Genomic DNA, 15554 nt, shown 5'->3' with positions numbered 1-15554 from the left:
AAGAATTATACATAGTACATTTATGCAGATTTTTCATTATTTAATTTTTTTAAATATAACACAGGGCGATAATACTTTGTGGCAACAGTTTGAAAAGTAATTCGCGCCGTTTGTCACAAAATCGCAAAACGTAAACAATAGTCTTTCAGGGATAAAACCCCTTTGGACTAAAAAAAATCTGAAAGGTTTCAAATTTTAAATTACGTCCAAAGGGGCGTTTTTTTTAAAGTTTTGTGTGCTACCTTTATCATGTTCCAGCACTTACTCAAGCCATAAAATTCAGTTCAACAGCAATATCGCAAAATAATTTTAAAATGAGCATATCTTTAGAATTTCCGATACAGAGTTTCGCGCGCTGGAAATAAAAAAGTTTTTTTTTTCGTAGTGTTGCCATTGGTCGCTTTGAAATCGTTTAGGTTTTTAAACAAAAATTCGTTAAAGTGTTACAAAATATGAAATTGATAATAAAACAAATTTCAAATTGAAGTTAGGGCTTCCGCATGCCTATATTCTATGGAAGATTACCGTTATTGAAATTTTCATGGCTTTAGGTACCGTTGTTTTATCACAATGCGAGAAACATAAACACATTCATGCAGATTCTTCACTATTGGATTTCTTTAAATATAATACAGAGAGATAATATTCAGTGGAAACAATTTGAAAAGTGATTCGTCGTTTATAGTTTTAAACGTTTTTCAACGTCGTTTATAGTTTCAAAAATGCCCAAACGAAGTTAATAATCTTTCAGAGCAAACTTAAAAAAACAAATTTCACCAATGATTGTACTCAAATCGTCTATCTATACACAAATTTCTTAACAATATAAACAGTAACATGCAATATATACATTACGAGGGAAATAACTGGATTGGAATACGTCGATGCGTAAGAGAGCTATCTGCCTAAGGGAAGGAATACCTTGGGCAGGGTGTTTTTGCAGAGAACTTAACTGCAATTCATATTACACAAGGAGACACTCACGAGAATTCCCAATCATGTAGCCCGTTCTCCGGAATTTGAACGCGGGTCGAACTACCAGCATTCGGCGATCTTACCATTCGGCCGCTGGCTGGACAAGAAATGAAGAAGAAACACTGAACCCTGATTTAATTTACGCCGAAAAATGGACTTCATCACCCAATCAAACCGCCTGAAAATACAGATAAATTGTTAATAATAATTTCTGTTAATTGTAATATAAGATTATACAACCAACGCAGTACTTTCCATGTATTCGTGTACAGATTTGGGCAAATCTACAGCAGTATCCGAATAATATCATTAACCGGACTCGCATTAACCGGACCGTATAATGCAATTTCACTTGCAATAAAGGATGCGTATTTACAACATTTAAACTCAGCATTTCATTGTTTACGACTTCCTCCTTGACAGGCGTGAGTGAATGATAAATGATTCCACCTGAACCCACCTCTAAATGTTCATTGCTTCTTGCACATCCGTGTGAATGTATGTAGGAAGATATTTTCTTTTCACGAAGGATGTTCGTAGATTCGAATCCCCATATAGGGTGATGAAAGTTAAAAATAATGATACGTTTCATTTATCGGAGTTTCTTTTGTCGTAACTGTTGATTACCGTAATTTCGAGCCCTTTGTATAAGTGGAGGAAGTATATGTATTCATAATATGTACGGCTTTCTGTGGTAGAGAGAAATATATAAATCGTGAAAAGGTCCGAAAGTGCATTTTAGAAAACGTATGTGCATCTTCTATAAATAATTTTATATTTCTCCTGCAGATAAAGAATCGTGAAACTTTACTCTATTCGGGTCCTCAGTAGGCGACGCTTAAGGGGTCGTCACATTTGCCCGCGGCTATTTTGATAACAATAACCGAATGATAATACGAGGGCTAATAGGAAACAAATTTTATTATATACAGATGAAAGCCATACTCAAATACTACTTTTCTACATAGTCACCATACAAATTAAGGCATTTATCGTAGCGATGTACGAGCTTGGAAATTCCTTCGTCGAAAAATTCGGCCGCCTGCGCCTTCAACCACTTCGTTACCTCTTCTTGCAGCTGTGCGTCGTCATCAAAACGCTGCATAGCCAGCCACTTCTTCGTTGCTGGGAATAGGTGGAAGTCGCTCGGTGCCAGGTCGGGACTGTACGGCGGATGAGGAAACAACTCCCACTTAAAAGATTCAAGAACTTTACGAGTGACATTTGCCGTGTGGGGCCGGGCGTTGTCGTGAATCAACAAGATCTTAGAGCTCAACATTCCTCTGCGCTTGTTTTGAATTGCTCTTCTGAGTTTTTGGAGAGTTTGGCAATACCTTTGAGAGTTTATTGTAGTGCCTCTTTCCAGGAAGTCCACCAAAATTACACCTTTTCTGTCCCAAAAAACAGTCGCCATCATCTTCCTTGCCGACATTGTTTGCATGCATTTCTTGGGTTTTTGGGGAGAACTTGTGTGCCCCCACTGCATTGATTGCAATTTCGTTTCACAGTTCACATGTTTCACCCATGTTTCGTCACCAGTAACGATGCGATCGAGTAAAGAGTCACCATCCTTATGGTAAGCGTCCAAAAAGTTCAACGCTGCAGCCATTCGCTGATTTTTGTGGTCCTCTGTCAAGATTTTTGGAATCCATCTTGCACAAAACTTGTGGTAACCAAGCTTTTCGCTGATGATTTCGTGCAACAAACTTCGCGAAATTTGTGGAAAACTCAAAGAAAGTTCCGTTATTGTGAAATTTCGATTTTCACGGACTTTAGCATCGACTTTTTCGAGAAGTTCGGCGGTCACTATGCTGGGTCTCCCACTTCGATCTTCGTCGTGAACATTGGTTCGGCCATTTTGAAATCTTATGACCCACTGACGCACTCCACCTTCAGTGATAATGTTGTCCCCATACACTTCACGAAGCTGCCGATAGATTTCTATCGGTTTACAGTTTTTTGCAGTCAGAAACCTTATTACTGAGCGCACCTCGCAGCTCGCGGGATTTTCAATTAACGCAGACATTTCAAACCGTCACAGTATCTGAACGGATCAAAAACGGTGATCAAAAATGTCCCGCAAAACAACAATGCAGTTTAATTTATTTAATATATACATAGCTAAATTAACATATAAATAATTACTTTGACAGAATTTCAATCAGAAAGTGCAAAGGTTCGTTTGTGTATTGTTTATAATATTGTTACGAATTTGTATATATATAAATAATTTTAAGGAAGTTATATGTGAAACTGTAATAATTTTATTTAATGAAACATGAAAAGTCTGAAGAAACGAAGCTGTGCTGGAAACATACGATTACTAACATTAAACATACATGGGGCAAGTCTATAAGGTAAAATGTATTTGGCGATTAATTTTTGACGCCAAACTTGGCGACCACTTGGCGACATTGGGTGCGGCTTTTGTATAACTTTTAATTCGTACTGTAATTGATCCCTATATGTAACTGTAACCGTATCCGGTCCTCATATGTAACTTTAACCATATATGCCTACCAGTAATATCGAGAAATTAAGATACTAGAGATTTTTTGGTAGCCGGAGAGAGCATCAGTTCTTGGTTGTTAGTTCACAGATGACATCGGAGTATTGAGATATCTGTGAGGGCTTCGCCTTCTAGATGCGCTTTGCACTGCGTTGTGTTTAGCGTCCATAGTAGTTTGAAGTGCAACTACTGATGCTGAGAAGATCCATACGAGCACTTTTGTGGAAAGTTGTAGAACAGTAAAATGACAGTTTGACGACAAAGTGAACGAACAAATGACAGTATAAAAAAAGCAGTATGGTGTTCCAGAACGTCATATATGTTTCTTTTGAAAAAATTAATTTAATCAAGCTACCATCGGTTCTGTGCGCATTCAGTCCGTTACGAACCTGTATGCTAGTAACAATATCTTTAGTGCAAAAGTACCTGTACGAACTGTTTATAAGTTTTTGGAAATTATTTCACCGATGCTGCTCCCCTAATCTTAATTAGTCTTAATCCTTAAATTAGTCAAAAAGGCAAACTTAATTGGTGTAGATGTTTCAGAGAATGTCCTTTTCATATGAAAAAAACATATGCAGATATGTTTTCGTTTCTGAAGAAGAGGAACCTGTGTCTAATCGCCCAAAAATCTGATACACTCACTCAAAATCTAAGTGAAAATAAAATTGCTCTTTTGTTTTAAATTGTTGGCAGATATAAAAAACTTAGCTGTTAGCGACTTAATCTCTTACTAAAAGACATTTCTCTATCATGTGAAAATTTTAAAAATCTATTTTGCTTTTATTTGGCCAATTTATTTCAGTTAAAAAATTTATTTTATAATATTTTGATTCCCAGAACCTTCTGAAAAGACCTAGCATCTCTCGGAGCCATCCGAAAATGATCTTCAGACTTGGACAGATTGACTAGTGAATAAAGAAAAAGATCTTAATGTAATTACAATATATCAATGCTAATGTTGACAATATTTAGGCTTTTCGCACAGCATATTTCTCCTAACTCACAACTTTTCTATTGCGAAGTGCATTGTTCAGTTTCACATAATGTTTAATCCTTAATGCGCCTATTTTCTTCCCGTTATCTAAATAGTTACTTTGTGAATGGTATGTAAAACATTTCTGTGAATTATTATTGTGATACTTGCATATATTCTGAAAAACGTTCCTGTAATATCCGGCACAGTATGTGATTCTATGAAATGGATGTAAATAATCCCATAATTTATGCAGTGCAACCTTTAAGCTTATGACATACTCTTCACTTGTCAGACAGACAGAAACAAGTGCAGGGGGCACCAAAACATCTCCAGTGAGCAAAAGTGGTATCGTTAACCATCTACGAAAGTGCACCCTCACGGGATACACTAACGCCATGCTCGGGTATTCGTTTACATTGCAACATTCATAATAGTTACATATTAATGGTGCATAATGTGCATTATATGCAAAATTGACATGCGGTATACTGTACACGGGTACTTTGCAGTTGCATGAATAAATACAATAAGTTATTTACAAGTATATATATATATATTTCTTTTGTGTTTTTGTTTGGAGCTTTGTTGGTGGGGGAGGGATTTTGGTTGTTTGGTTTTCTGTTACGCGGTGCGCGGTTTGTAAGTTCATTTATAGTACAGTTCATATTTCAGGCCACAGTTTATGAGTTCATTTCATGGTACATAGTGCTGGGAGCGTAGTACTGGTGTACCTGTCATACATTACTACACAGTACGAAGTCAGTTCATAGTACGTGGTTTGAGTAGGTATGAGAACAGTCACGGTTGTCTCAATAAATAGAGGTATTTATGTGTGTTTTCTGAAGGCGCTCCTGCATAGTATGAGGGTCAAGAGTGGATACTCTTATTGTTTCATTTTCCGAACTTGGATAATTATTTTGAATTGCATGCTATGGATGAGAAGGTCCAGCTCTTGGCGGTGTAGAAAATCAATAATATTTTTGACATTTTGGAAGTCTTTACGGTGCTTAATGATGAATCTTCTGGATTCTATTATAGTATCGGTGGGAGGGCGAATGTGATGGCCTGACGTTAGCGTATACCAAAACATGTAATGTTCAGGGTCTCCTCTTTTCCCGCATATGCATCTATACGACGTAGCCGTAGCCGTATTGAGATCGTAAAAATACTTGATGAAGGACCCAAAATGTACTGGATGAGGAAGTAGGTTGATATTGCAGTATTTTCGACAGCCTTGGGGAACAGTTCGAATTTACGCCGTCCTTGCGGTTCTTGTTCCCATTGATGTTGCCACGTTTCATTCAAGTTTGTACTTTAACTCCGATTTTTGCCATCAGATAAGAATTTGAGATTCTGTTTGTTCTAGTGCTGCCTGTTTTGCTATAAAATCAGCCCTTTCATTGCGTCGCGCCCTCTGGCCCATGACAGGATAAATTTCTTATTACTTGTGCTTATGATGTCTTCAGTTTGCCGGGCTATTGGAGAATTTCCGTGCTGTTGTTTGATGGCATGTATGGAGGACTGACTGTCGATGATTATATGGATTGTATCTGTTTTTAAGTCTCTTAAGTTGCATAATGCTGTTTAGTACGGTTGCGAGTTTTGCTTGATATACACTGTTTTGCGGCGGAAGTACCCTTGCTATGTGGAGTGGAGACCTGTTTTTGTTTTTTTATGTAATAGTGCTTCCTACCTTATTTTCGATCTTTGAGCCATCCGTGTGTGCCGTAAGTTTGGTTGGTGGAGGTGGATTATCGAGGTTTTCGCCTCAGTTGAGCTGACGTGTTTTAATCCAGAATATTTTATCGAGAATTTAGAATTAGTCATGGCTATGGCTGCAGCTACATTTGGTACCTACGTGTTATCGCAACCATCTTAGTCAGCGAACTTTCAAAATGTGCCAAACTCTGGTAACCATTCTTCAAGCAACGGGGCTCATAACAATCCTTAAGTCCAGCAACGTTATCATTTTTGTATGCGTTGTTTTCGCTGTATTCCGTTGTTACCTGGTTATGTGCGAAGCCGAGTTTTTGAAATTGTCTGGTTTTTTTTTTTTTTTTTTTTTTTTAGTACAAAGGGATTTGAATCCCGAAGGACTATTAGTTTCGTTTTGGCATTTTGCGTCGGACTCATAAATGTCGGTTCACTTTTCAAACTGTTGCCACAAAATGTTAGAGTCCTGCATTATATTTGAAGAAATTAAATAATGAAAAATCTGCATAAATGTATGTATATTTCTCGTATTGTGATAAAACAACGGTACAGAGAGTCATCGAATTTTGAATAACGTAATCCTCCAACGAATATGAGCATGTGGAAGACCAAATTTGAAATTTGAAATTTGTTTTATGATCGATTTCCTATTTTTTAAAACTTTGACGAATTTTTGATTAACAAACTCAAGGATTTCAAAGCGAGCAATGGCAACGTTGTGCAGAAAAAACATTTTTATCTCCAGCGCGTGAGTCTCTGTATCGGAAATTCTAAAGATATGCTCGTTTTAAAACTATTTTGCGATATTGCTGTTGCACTGGATCTTACGGTTTAAGTGCGAGGAACATGATATTTAATAAAGAAAGGTAACACACAAAATGTTAAAAAACGCCCCTTTGGACGTAATTTAAAATCTGAAACATTTCAGATTTTTTTTTTTTTTTTTTTTTTTTTTTTTTTTTTTTTTTTTTATATATATATATTTTTAATGCGAAAAAAAAATTTTCTGTGCATGTGGAGGAGAAGAAAATTGCATATAAATTTCGGAGGAAAATATAAATGCTTTTGATAGTATATCAAATAATCTTTCTTTAATAATTAAAATGTGTATTTTAAATTGCTAAAATATGTTTCCTTTTCATATGTCGATAATGTTTGCCGACTTATTATAAATATCGATAGCTTGGGAATGCTTAAAAAAAAGTCGTGAAAACCAGCAATGGGACCCGATAAGTATCTTTCACATTTTTTTTATCTGTAAAAAATAGGCAAAGTGCGCCAGAATGGTTGCAGGCTGGTATGTAAATACCCTCCATCTTTTTAGTTTGATTTCGTTTGGAAAATTATCGCAAAGCACACTAGAGCTATATGCCTAAGGGGAGGGATAGCCTTCGTGGAGGCCTTTCTGAGGGAAACAGTAACGTATACGCGTTACAAATTGGGAAAACCACTGCCCATGCAGCAAGCCCGTACCCCTGAAATCGAACACAGGTCGGAACTACCCGTCTTTAGCGATTTAACAGCTCGGCTGCTGGGGGATACATACATTGTTTAGACACTAGCTCCATCATCATGTTCCACAGCATCAAAATAACAATCAAATGTATATTTGACCATTGGCTCTTACTATAAAATTGTATCTGTGCTGTTTTTAAACAACCGAACATAAATATGTGACTTTAATGCTTGCTATTCATATTTTAGTTCTGGTTTCATCAACAGATGGCGCCACTTGCTTATTCTTGTCCAGGCATTCTTATCTTATCTAATCATTATTTCCTATCTTGTTCATTTGCGGTTTTACAGCTGAGGATGGTGGTTCGGTAAAACCATCGAAACTAGTCCTGTGAAAATTTTGAAAATATAACGCTGATTTTTGTTGTTTAACTTCTGAATTAGTTTTTGTTGTTTGATTTGTTGTTTTTAAGTAAATAACCACCACTATATTTTTGTAAGCATTTTGTTTTCTGTTTCGTTTGCTCCTTTTCTTGCTGCTTTAAAATAAACAAATATAGGTGAATTTCTTAGCGCATTATGTTTGTTACTTCTGCGGCGGACCACACGGAGGTGAGAAAATCGTGTGTGTGGTCCCCCCACAAGTCTCTGTTTTCATGCTGTTATGATGTGTGAGACAACATAGTTTGACATCGAAAACGCAATAATTCGTTCCAGTTCACAGTACAAGAGACATAACTTCACGACCAGTGTCAAGAGATTTTAGCTCTCTGCACTGTCGTCAAAGCTTCTCGAATTCAGGAAGGCCGACGAACCAATGATCTTATTAAGACACAATAACACGCTGAACAAAATTTCGCGTCAAGGAACATGAGGCATATGTTAGAAAAAACGAAACACAGAAGTCTTCTGTTGCTCAACATTGTTGGACCGAAAATCACATTTTCAATTTTTCTGCTGCCAAAATTATTCAAAAAACATCTTCCATTGGAGAACTGGATTTTCTAGAGGCATTTCACATTCAAAAAAATCTTTCTGTTCTAGTTAACGATCCTAATTCCAATCCATCTTTGCCTTCGGCCTTTAAAGAAGTTATGTTTTAGTTCTGGTTTCATCAACAGATGGCGCCACTTGCTTATGCTTCTCCAGGCTTTCTTATCTTATCTAATCATTATTTCCTATCTTGTTCATTTGCGGTTTTACAGCTGAGGATGGTGGTTCGGTAAAACCATCGAAACTAGTCCTGTGAAAATTTTGAAAATATGACGCTGATTTTTGTTGTTTGACTTCTGAATTAGTTTTTGTTGTTTGATTTCTGAAAAATGATCTTATGTTTCTTCTAACATCGTTCCAGATATAGCGAATCAGAGGATTTAAAATACAGCCGAGAAATTAAGGAGGCGTGACTAATTCAGACTGCAGAATGTTTCCAACGGAAAAACACTCCAGAATGCTCTGGAACTCTCGACTAGAGAGACTAGCCGTTAGCAAAACCCTCATACAGCGAGGACGATAACTTTACCTTGTTCTTGGCTTTCCATGTTATTATATATTGTAATAGAGCTTCTCATAAATTTGTAGTAAATATATTTTGCGTTCAAAAATACAGCAGGTAATACGCAACCTCAACAAATGTACTAAATAAATAGCAACTCAGTCGGTTGCTAATTCGTACATATTTGTTGCCTGCGTACGGGTTCGTAACAAATTGAATGCCCAAGTCCGATGAAAAATGAATAAAATTTATTCTTATCACAACAAATAAAACAAAATGCTGAAATTTCCTCAGAGATATTCGTACAGTATCGCAGTATCTCACAGTAGTTATATTTTAAACTACTAAAACTTTTAACAGAGTTCAAAACAGAGAAAGCTAATCCGATCTCACTGCGAATTCGCTACAGTCAATAACAGCACTAAGTAAGCAACTGAATTGAGATGTTTTCCTTCAACTTTTATAAGCTTTTTAATCCTGCACGAGAATATTCTAGTATTTTATCGATTTTTCTGGATAGCAAGAGTACAATTACGAAATATATATTTATTAAAATGTTAAATGCGCGTGCTCCTGTATTTAAATATTTCCGGCGTAGCTTTTCTCTTCAAATGAGTCTCGTGTTGCATTGCACGGGAATATAAAACAATTTTAATTACAAATTCTACTAAAAATAGCTAAATAAATACAAAATCCGTAACAATATAGTAATCAGCGCCACTTGCCGCCGGCTACAGAATTTTCAAGCAAATAAACGAATGTATATTTTTCTGCTTATGCTGTTTACTGTTTTCAAGTAAATAAATATAAATGTATTTATTTTTATTTATTTGTATGCATCACTAAAGTCATTTCCGTGGCTATACTTGTGCTGTTCTCAAAAGAGAATGCATTCATAAATGCATTTCTGTGCACGTGTTGTTTCAAATTTTTAAGAAATTAAACATAAATGTGTTTCGGTATGCATTCGTTTTTGTGTTTTTAAATAAACTTAAATCTTTTTTTGGGGGATATTTTCAGTTTGTGTACGCGAATATACGCCTGAATTCTAATATTACAGGCAAAACAACTCAAAAAATAGCATACGAGAAAAACACTAAATTTTACACTTGCAATGTAATGAATAACGAAATTTATTATACGAATAAGTTTAAAATTTTCAGAACCTAATGCTAAAAGGAATACGCGAAGAAATACAGTAAAAACTCGCCTATTTTCGGAACTTTTAATTTAAAATTTCTTTTTCAGTTTTTCTATTCATTTTCATATTAACATAGAAATCATTAACTCCTTCGTCACCTACTTCTTCCGAGTCTTGCTGACACAACTTTCATTTCTTTTCGCAACGTTTTTGTTCTTCATCTTGTAATCCAGCATAAATTTCTTGCACTAAGTAGTTATTAACCATTTGAATTCATCCACAACTGAACCAACCTACTGCCGTTTTGAACCTTTGATATGTATAACATTTCATTTTCTCGTCAAACAAAGCCTGCGAATCATATTTGCAACAAAAGTTAACACCACGCCACCTACAATTTCCAGAGAGTCGTAACATCGTCTGCTTTCTTTCTGTTTAAACTCATTTATTCCTCCAGCATGTTTCAATGTAACGCTCGCACGAGAATAAAGGGTAGGTGGGCGTGTCTGTTAACAGGTGGAGATCCGAAAAACGGTCATATGTATTTCGCCGAAGGGTAGTGCCTGAGTTACGCCCGGACGTCCAGAAATTGTTATGAATGGGGTGTTTTGTACTCCAGAAAACTACGATTTACACGTCATAATGGTGTACTAATAACTTTCGCAGATCCCATCGTCCGTCTGAATGAAAAATCGTTGCCAGCGCCTACGAATGAACGGACTTCCACGCAATTAAAATCGAATAAACGGTTTGCAAAACTGTTCTTTCCTTTTTGTGATGCCCTCAAGGTGGGCATGGAAACACAAAGCATCACAGGGCGGGTTGTCTCGCGTGATTCATCAGATAAGAGATTCGGTTAAACTAGCATATCATTCTCTCGTGCATATAATATAAATAATTAGGAAACACCACGTTATTAATGGTGGAAAAACATGGAATTTTATTTTTGAAAATATCACGAGCATTATGAAGCTTTCTAAAAAGCGTACGTTCATTCAAGTCATCAGTGTTATGCTATTATGTCTTTCGGTTTTTCTTTTCACACTAACCGTCGAACAATTCTAAGCAAGTCGCTGCAGTAAAAATAATTAAATGGTTGAGTACTTAAAGTACAATAAATATTGAATAGGAAAGTCCAGGATAGTATATGATGACATAGAACTACAATTAAAGTACCTGATGTGGACGTCACGTGACTTTTTCATACGGCTTATTAAATTATGCACATTTTTTGCTGCATTTCATTTAAACTTATCTCCTCAAATTTCATTAGATTTCATGTATTTCTCATTCAATCGATTCATTTCTCATTTCGCGGCAAATTAAAAATGCATAAAAACTCAATCTTCATTCAATCAAAATTCAAAATATTTAATATTTAATTTAAAATTTAAAACTCAATCAAAGTTTAAACTAAAGAAAAACCTAGAACACCAGATATAATTAAAAGCAGTTAATTTTTTTTACAATAAACATTACAGTTTGCAAAAGTTAAGAGTTTACTAAAATTATTATTAAATTATTTATTAAATTATAGTTTACTAAAGCACTAACGGGCCAACGGGCCAACGGGCAGAAAGACAGAATGTTTGGTGCACAAATTAGAAAGTAAAATTTTTATTGATATGAAACCTGGAAACCAAGTATGCTGATTTTTTTTTTCATGATTTATGAATTTTATAGGAACAGGGTATATTCCTTAGCTTACTTTAAAAAATAAGATCACCAAAATTTATGGAACTATATTTTTAACAGAAGTATACTTTTTGTAGTATTGGAAAAACTGATTAAGAAGTTTTTACATTAATCGAGTGGACATATCCAGATCGTAGTTGATTTCACGTGACATTTTCCAGCATTGTAATTGAAACATTTACCAGTATTATTTCATTTCTCAGTAACACAAGAATATTTTTAGGTTCCCCCCGCAAAAAAAATACATTTCTTCCTTTTTTTTCAGAAAATTTGAATAATCATGCAAACAGACTTTTGCTTAAAATTCAAAAATAAATATCACGATTATTTATTATACTATAATTTTTATAATTAATTAAATAACTTTAATAACCATTTATTATTGTGTAATTATTAGAACTAATTATTAAGAAATTAATTTTTTCAACGTGTAATAATGTACACATATATAAGCTCAAAAATACACTGAAGGGCCACTGAATTAGGGATAGCTAGTCAATAACAATTTGGGCCTCCTCTGGCCTTTATAATGGCTGCCAAACGACGAAGCATAGATTCAATAAGTTTCTGGAAGCATTCTACGGGAATGGCTTGCCAAACATCGGATAGAGCTGTCTATAATTTAGAAAGAATCGCTAGTGTTGTGTGATGAAGTTTCAAACCTTTCTCCAAAACGTCCGAAAGATGCTCAACAGAATTTAAGTCAGGGCTATTAAGTAGCCAATTTATGACAATGACAGAGAAGTTAGAAAAACGCTCATCCAACCAGGCAGTAGCCAACCGGGACGTATATTTCACAATTGCACATCTGTGTAGCTACCGAGGGAGTGGCTTCTAGGATGGACCAACGAGCATCCACTAATATTTCTGTCATGTCACATGACCTTTCGCACGCTTTAAGATTTAAGCAAGATGGTTGAAAATATTTTGCCACGCAATTTTCTGTACAAATTTCTGTACATCGTCTATTTCTTCTGAAAATTTTCATTGCGAAGTTAGATCAAATCTAAGCAATTGGGAAGATCTCACTACCCGGTTGAAAGAATTTGAAATAAATACAAACACATGTTGGATACTCCGCAAAAGTATTCATGCGAAATATTTCTTAATAAGTGATAAATAAGACGAAAGAAATATGTGATAAACATCTGAGCCCCAAATGCTATCTTTACATAAAACTATGCATATGAGAAAAATATTTACACCAGTTATATATGTAAATAGAAGTCAGCATTTTTTATAGCAGTCTATATGAAAAAGATGTTCTACAATAATAGCCAATGCAGAATTTTATTCAAAGTTTTATTTATTCATTAACTTCACTAATTTGCATTCGTAATTCACTAATTTGCATTTAGTGTGTTAAATTTCACATTTATTAACTGCCCACTCTTAATCACGCATGAAATACTCATCAAACAGAATGAATTTATCTATTCACAACGAATATATTCAATTTATTCACATATAACTTTTAATATGTTAATAATGGATATAATCAGATCATACACAAAATATATTCTGAATCTTACACTTTCAAAATCTAAAGAATGCAAACACTGAAATAAACACCAGATTCATTGTAACACTTCCAATCCTTTTCAGCTTAATAAAAAAAAATAATAATAAAACTATACACATGAATTCTCTTAATCCACATTTGTTAGTAAATGCATAATATTCGAGGCTAATTGTAGCCTGAATAATTTTCTCTGTGTAAAGAGCGATAATATGCCGTGAACATCAATCCAAATACCAATGAGTGATAAAAACAGCGAAAGTGAAATGTTAGCGATTAATTAAACTCATAAAACTCATAAACTCATAAAATACATTTATAACTGTGAAACAAATGCAAATTAAAACGTAAACAACATACGTTCACATGCACGAAGATTCAGCGTCACAAGAGCAATAGAAGTTCATTGGTCCATTTTCGAAACCCCTCCCTCAGTCGCTACGCTGATGTGCACTTGTCAAATATGCAACAGGGACCTGTGAGAGGTGCAGTTATCTTGCTGGAATACTCCATTTCCGTGTGAATGACAGGACAACATAAATGGATGGAGATGATCGCCCACCAACTGTACATACCGAATCATATTCAGGGAGGTTGATACAAGTAACCAGAGATCCCAAACACTGCCAAGAGAAAACATCCCAGACTATGATTAAGCCACCATGGTCTTGTACGGTTCCATTCTGCCATACAGGGTTCATGGCTTCTTGAGTCTGACGTCATATTCTCAGCCTCCCATTGGTATTAATTAGTTGGAATGAAGACTCATCACTTCTCTCTACTCATGTCAAGTCCACTAGAGTCTATTCTCTGTATTCTCTTGCCCAGGCAAGAAGTGCAGCTCGATGGCTTGCATTCAGCAAAGGTACTCTCGTGGGTCTACGGCTTCCGAAGCCCATATGGTGAAGCGAGCGTTCGACGATCCTTTTACTGATTGTAAGAGTGTCGCCCTGATTCAAGTAGGTGGTAACGTAAGCCAATATTTGGCTTCGTTGACTATGTACAATACGGCTGAACCGTCTCACACCACGCTTGGTCTAGGTTAATTGCCGTTTGCAATTTGCCCGATCGCTAGTTCTTTTTCCCACCATCCATATATTCTCGATATACTCTTGACACTGTCGACCTTGAAAATCCTAGCCCGCTGAGGATTTTGGAAACTGAATGGCCCATGCGTCGAATGCCTACTATCTGTCCGGGATTGAAGCTATCTAAATCAGAAGTTTTACTCATGCTGGTAATTGAAACGACTGATTAACAACAACCATAGTACTAGCTGTATGTGCATTTACCACAACTTAATCACGTGAGTACAGATGCCGCGCAGCGTTATAAAATTTGCATAGCCATGTCTATCCCTAATTCAGAGGCACTTCAGTGTATAACATATATTACTATAATTGCAATTATAATAATTGTTTACTATCATAAAATTATCATTATCACTTTTAATAATTCATTGGGCTAATAATATAATGAAAATTATACAATAAAATATAACAATTAAGCAATTATAATATAATTGTTATACATTAATAATTATTTTTTACAATTTATCATTAAATTATGTATATGTTACCGTGAAAGACCGAAATTGAAGAATGTCGACTTTCACTGGAGAATGTCAACATTCACCAAATACGTCGTGAACTACATTCTTGTATATTCGGACCCTCACCGGTGTATGTCGACAATCACAGATATGCTCTGGTGAAAGTCGAAAAGAGAAGTCATAAAGTGCCATAATAGTTTAAGTTGTTGCAATAAATAAGATTTGAATCACATAATTTAGTAAGTTTTTTTATTACTGTTATTTTATTTTCTCATTTAGAACGTACTGTATAATTAAGTAAGTTTTTAACTTCTATTATGTTCCTTTCTCATTTTGAATGTATTGTGTGTTTTAGGTCCTCATGTTCTTAAGTTCTTATTTCAAGTTTCAAGTGCGTTTATTCGCGACTGAATTACGGAGAAGAAAATATAATATTGTTATATGTTCAACATTCACCATTAGTACATGGTGAATGTCGACATTGACCGGTGTAAGTCAGAAATAAGAGTATTTGGAAAATA

General features: G+C 35.3%; 1 long non-coding RNA gene across 5 annotated transcripts in view; it reads right to left on the bottom strand.

Moving 5' to 3' along the window:
* Window positions 1-15554, bottom strand: part of LOC118183387 (uncharacterized) — a 332908-nt gene that overhangs the window by 276745 nt on the left and 40609 nt on the right. The gene's annotated exons all lie outside the window — the stretch shown is intronic.

This window comes from Stegodyphus dumicola, chromosome 3 (genome assembly GCF_044657685.1).
Source record: "Stegodyphus dumicola isolate Sdum_Otavi_A_Nest chromosome 3, ASM4465768v1".
Classification (NCBI taxonomy): Eukaryota; Metazoa; Arthropoda; class Arachnida; order Araneae; family Eresidae; genus Stegodyphus; species Stegodyphus dumicola.
Note: the sequence above shows the minus strand (reverse complement) of the source record. Positions and strands in the feature narration are given on the sequence as shown.